Source organism: Carcharodon carcharias, chromosome 6 (genome assembly GCF_017639515.1).
Source record: "Carcharodon carcharias isolate sCarCar2 chromosome 6, sCarCar2.pri, whole genome shotgun sequence".
Classification (NCBI taxonomy): Eukaryota; Metazoa; Chordata; class Chondrichthyes; order Lamniformes; family Lamnidae; genus Carcharodon; species Carcharodon carcharias.
This window is the reverse complement of record NC_054472.1, coordinates 88,242,605-88,248,604: the sequence shown is the minus strand read 5'-3', so window position 1 is coordinate 88,248,604 and position 6,000 is coordinate 88,242,605. Positions and strand designations below refer to the sequence as shown.

Here is a 6,000-nt window from a genome sequence, read left to right as displayed (position 1 = left end):
GCAGAGGGTGGGGCCCACTCGCTGATGCATAAAATGACGTGGGATGACATCGGGGAAAACCCCTGATGTCATCCCGCCCCATGTAAATTTTCAGGAAGGCAGGGGCACAGCCAAATCAGCTGTGCGCCCGCCGACCTGTCAATGGCCAATTGAGGCCATTGACAGGATCATTAAAACAATTAAAGGACCTGCCTGTCCAACCTGTGCCTGTGGGCAATAGAAAAAACATGAAACCTCATCCACTGGTGGGATGAGGTTTCATGCAGTGTTTTAAACATTTTAATGAAGTTAGTATGTATATTATGAACATTTCACATGAGGGGGACATGTTCGGGAATTTTTATTTTTCCATTTTTAACATTTTTCAGAGTGTAATCTCCCTGAGACGGCAATTAGCCTCAGGGAGATGTGCGCTCTTTCGTACACATGCGCGAAAGAGTGCACTCTCACTTTTGGGGAATCCCCCCCGCCCGCACAGGAAGCGCTTCCCGCTGGACGTCACGCTGGGCGGACCTTAATTGGCCTGCCCACGTAAAATGGCGGCGGGGCCCGCTTCTCTGGCAGCGTTCGACTCCCTGCCCACCGGAGATTGGGTTAAAAACAAAAAAACTGCGGATGCTGGAAATCCAAAACAAAAACAGAATTACCTGGAAAAACTCAGCAGGTCTGGCAGCATTGGCGGAGAAGAAAAGAGTTGACGTTTCGAGTCCTCATGACCCTTCGACAGAACTTGAGTGCTTGGACTCGAACTCAAGTTCTGTCGAAGGGTCATGAGGACTCGAAACGTCAACTCTTTTTTTCTCCGCCGATGCTGCCAGACCTGCTGAGTTTTTCCAGGTAGTTCGGAGATTGGGCTGGGCCCGCCTGCCCGACAAGCAGAAAATTCTGCCCATAGTTATGTAATGACCAAGATCGGGAACTTACTCTTCCAGGGTACACAATCTTTCAAAAAGACAGACAGAATGACAAAGGAAGAGGGGTAGCCTTCATAGTAAGGTTGACATAAAGCCTCACCTATTTACAATCTATATTAATGACTTAGAGACAGAGAGTAATGCATCTAAGTTTCCAGACAATACAAAGATATGTGGAAATTTAATTTGTGAGAAGAATGCAGAGAGCCTATAAAGGGTTAAGTGAGTGGGCAAAAAGATGGCAGATGGAGTTTAAAGTGAGGAAATGTGAGATTATTCACTTTGGTCATAATAGAAAAGCAGAATTTTTTAAAAGGCATGAAACTTGTAAATGTTGATGTTCAGAGAGACTTGGGTGTGTTCGTACAAAGAACTCAAAGTTAGCATGCAGGTACAGCAAGCAGTTAGGAAGGCAAATGGCATGTTAGCCTATATTGCAAGGGACTGGAGTACAAGAATAAGGAAGTCTTGCTACAGTTGTACAGGGATTTGACGAGACCACACCTGGAGTACTGTACACAGTTTTGGTCTCCATATTTAAGGAAGGTTACACTTGCATTCGAGGCAGTTCAGCGAAGGTTTACTAGATTGGTCCTTGGGTTGAGATGGTTGTCCTATGTTGAGAAGCTGAGTAAATTGGGTCCATGTTCTCTGGAGTTTAGAAGAATGAAGACGATCTAATTGAAACATACAAGACTCTGAAGGATCTTGACAGGATTGGCACTGAGATGTTGTTTCCCCTATTTGAGGAATCTAGAACACGAGGTGGGGGGGGGGGGGGGTTGATCATTTAGGACTGGGATTAGAAGAAATGTCTTCACTTGGGGTTGTGAAACTTTGGAATTCCTCACCCTGGAGGATTGTGGATGCTCCATCATTTACTATTTTTAAGGCTGGGATAGACAATTTTTTGGTTTCTCAGGGAATCAAGATATATGGGCAGTGGTTCAATCTTGAACTGGTCTGAACTAATTTTCCCTCTGTGGAATGCTCTTCCCCAGAGAGAACTGGAGGCTGGGTCATTTAATTTATTCAAAGCTGAGTTAAATAAACTATTGGTCGACAAGAGTTAAGGGTTACAGGGTGGGCAGATAGAAAGTAGAGTTGAACCATAACCAGGTCAGCCATAGACCTTATCGAATGGTGGAGCAAGTTGAATGGTTGAATGGCCTACTGCTCCGAAATCCTATGTTCCTATGAAGGCAGGGTTGAAGCTCAAGATCAGCTATCATGGTATTCAATTGCGGAGCAGACTCAACTGTGGTGTACTCCTGCTCCGATCTTGTGTTCTTAGAGTTGCTGGAACAGTGTTGAATGCTGTCACTTACAAAACATTCTGGGGAAATAAGCCAATATTGGGAGAAAATAAAAATCAACTAAAGGTGACTGTGGAAAATAAACACGAAACTCGCACAAAATAAACAAATGATCCTGGAAATAAACATAAAGAACATGCGACGAGGTGTAAAAATGAATGAGATGTGACTGAGGAAAAACGAAAAACTTTTTCATTGACAAGTTCTTCAGCATTAATCATCCAGCCCAGCAGGGAAGCACACGCACACACGGAGGTGGGTGTCTCGAAAGTTCGCTCTTGGCTTTCGTTTTGTCAAAGCTGCTGCTACGAGACTGGACAAAAAAAATCAAGGCTCGTTGGTTCTGGGCGGTCGCAATGCATGATGGGCCTGCGGAGTCAGGGCAGGAGGATTCGGCGGACGGTTGGTGTGAGGCTTTCGCGCAGTCTGGTTTAAATCTTCAGTATAGAGCGCGAGGAGTGGATGAGTGTAAGCAGCCCCGGCGGCAAACCTAAGTTTTCTTTACAAGCTGATATTCTGCTCAAGACCTTTGACAAAACGAGGAGGACCTGAACCCGTTTACTTGTCCCTACTTGTTACATTATTTCCCCATATTTACCGTTCCTTTCCCTCCATCCTCTCCCCATTTTTCTTCGGGTTGTTGTTTTGTAGACGCGTTGACTGGCAGTTGTAGGGTGCAGGGTTTTTCTGCTGTGCTGTTATTGTGGAGCGAGTGGGGGTGGGGGGTGTGCGCCCGTTGCCGGATTTATGTTGCGGAGCGGGAGGTGCCCGTTGCCGGATTTATGTTGCGGAGCGGGAGGTGCCCATTGCCGCATTTATGTTGCGGAGCAGGAGGTGCTCGTTGTCGAGTTGAAATTACTGGGTTGTTGGTGCCCGTTGCCAGGTTGTTGGTGCCCGTTGCCGGTTTGAAGATTTGGGGGGGGGGGGGGAGGTGCGCCTGTTGCCAGGTTGTTGGTGCTTCAGCCCGGAACGCCGAATCCCTACCTTGTGATGCGCATTTCTCATCGTTTTGACAACTATTGTGCTGCACTTTTTACTTCGTCTACTTTACAACTATTGCTGAAAATAATTTCCTTTTGCGTTAAGTACATTTTGTGGTAACTTCCTGCTCAGAGACTGACCGCAGGTTGGCTGGAGAGGTTGGCTTCAGCACAGATGAAGTTTGTGTATTAAAGTTGCCTGACGACAAATGCGCCGTTCTGTGGAGCCAGGTTGTATTTTCCATTTTCCCCTCTCCCTTTCTGATGGAAAATAACTTAATTTTATTTGGTCGATTTACTTTTTTTTAAATAGTGCTTTGCTGTAGAAAATGTTACTAAATTGGCGAGAGAGCGGTGGTGGTGTGGCTGTAACAAAGTGGCTTGTGCCAGGGAGAGAGTATTAGGAGAGGTGCTTAGATGATAAATTTCTAAAGGTGGAGAAATTGGAAGAGTTTGGGGTTAAGGTGGTTGAAGGTTTTGCAATCAGTGAAGTGGTGAAATCGGGATGGGATGCGCAAAAAGTTGCAGTTGTACAATGAAGAGAAGTGACATTAATGCTGGAGGATGTATTGGGGGCATTGAGAGGGTGTGAGAATGGGTGTCCATAGTAACTTTGGGACAGGGACGGACTATTCAACTCCTTGAGCCAGTTCTACTGTTGATTTCAATCATGGCTGATCTGTGGCTCAATTCCATGTACCTGCGTTATCTTCATATTCCTTGACACCCTTACTAACAAATAATCAGCCTTGAAAGCCCCAATTGATCCAGCATCCTCAGCCTATTGGGATAGAGAGTTCTCAATGTCAGAGAGCCAATGCAGGTCAGCAAGCACAAGAATTTATGTGCAGTTGACTCAGTGTAGGATAGGGTGTACAGGTGGCTGAGCTTTGGACAAATTGGATATTTTGGAGGATGGGAAATCAACAAGGACAATGCTGGAAAAATTGACTCCAGAGGTGAGAAAGGCATAGATAAAGATTTTGGTGTCGGTGGTGTGAGGTAGGTCATAAGTGGACAGTTGGTGGAGGAAAACAGTCTTGGTGATGAATATATTGTGGGGTGACTGGTGACAGATTGATGTAGAAAATATGAAATGTAAAAAATTGTCCCTGTTTGTCAAATCAAGTTTCTAGCCCTATGACTTACACTAACTTATGTTCTAGTAAACAGCATTTGCTTCCCCAGCATTACCCCTGTCTCCCAAAAATCTGACTTCAGTTTCCTCCTTCATCTAACTGCTGCCCCTTGACATCATCCGCAATCATAGCATCAGTTTCCACATGTATACTGATGACCTTCAGCTCTATCACATCACGACTTGGACCCCTCCACTGTCTGAAAAATGCCAGATTGCTTGTTCCAACATCCAGTGTTGGATGAGCAGACATTTCCTCCAGTTAAATATTGGGAAGACCAAAGCCATTGTGTTTGGTCCCTGCTAATGTTCCATGTAAACCACACAGCTGTATAGCAACCTGAAAGTTGCTGTGCAGACTACACACAAGTCAGCGCATTAAATTATTGTGCTGTCATGCAAAAAAAATTGAAGGGACGAAAATTTAAAGAAATGTCCATGCACTCAAAAAAAAATCAAGAGGAACTTTGGTCTGTGACACAAACTTCAGTGTGGAGTCTCATTGCTTTAAGTTTTAATTGTTGGGGATTTTAAAAATATAAAATTTATTTTAGTTTACTTTTCCTGGTTTTTTTTCTCTCTTAATCCAGCCTTTCTTTGGTCTCTCTGGACCTGATTTGGCATTGAATTCTTGCAGTATAATTTACACTTAGTTCTTGAGCTGCTAATTTCACATTCCTTCAATCTGATTGATTAAAGAAACACAGTTGCCTGTCCTGTTTGTTCAGACCTCAGGTTCCCAGTTTCCCACGCTGTGACATTATTGGCCCGCACTTTCAGCAGTTTACACACACAAATGTAACAACATGAACATGTAAGGTTGTGTCAAACTAACAGAAGTGCCACAAGAAGTTACAACCCAATGTCATTTACATCACTTGTTTTCATTGCTACTACATGGTAGGGAGCAATATCCTATTGCTACTAGATTTTGGGTTTAATTTGCACATCAATCCCAATACAGAATAAATCACACCTAATCCAATACTCCTATTCATCCTCTGAAATTAGTCAGAATAATGCTAGTTGTGGCAGTCTTAACTTTGAGCCAGTAGGTTGTAGGTTCAAGCCCTGTTCCAGGATTTGAGCACATCATCCAAGATACTGCTTCAGTACAGTACTGAGGGAGAGTAAAGGTACTGTGTTTTGAATAAAACATCAAAGCAAGTTCCTGTCCGTCAGCTGAGCTTCATGTTCAGTGGCCCTATTCTTTATTAGTTTTACTGGTATCCTGATGAACATGTCTATCTCAACCATAGGCACCAATATCTGAGTAACTGATCATTTGTCTAATTTTCTTTTTTCAGGACTTTCCTGTATAGAAACAGTCTGCTAAGTTGTCTACAGTGGCAGCATTTCAAAATTTGTTGAGCACTTTGTGATGTCCTGAGGGTGTCATAAAACATTCAAATTTTTTTCCTTCTAACAATTTGAATTTCTCTGTCACACTTGGTGTTAGCTGCCCCCTTCAGCCTTCTGAGGGGGAATGCAGGGAATTAGAGACCAGTTAGCCTAATATCATTGTTGGGAAATTAGTGTCTACAATTAAAGATAGGGTGACTGAACACTTTGAACATTTTCAGCTGACCAGAGTCACACTGAATATTTTGAACAGATGACTGAAGTAACAGGCAGAGGAATGTCTGTGGTTT

General features: G+C 43.7%; 1 protein-coding gene across 4 annotated transcripts in view; it reads left to right on the top strand.

The window, feature by feature from the left end:
• Nucleotides 1-2,605: 2,605 nt before the first annotated feature.
• The window catches only part of LOC121279411 (centrosome and spindle pole-associated protein 1), a 206,425-nt gene continuing 203,030 nt past the window's right edge, over nt 2,606-6,000 (top strand). For all 4 annotated transcript variants that reach the window (XM_041190634.1, XM_041190635.1, XM_041190633.1 and 1 more), the window contains exon 1: nt 2,606-2,698. The gene's annotated coding sequence lies outside the window, so the exon portion shown is untranslated. The remainder of the gene's footprint in view (nt 2,699-6,000) is intronic.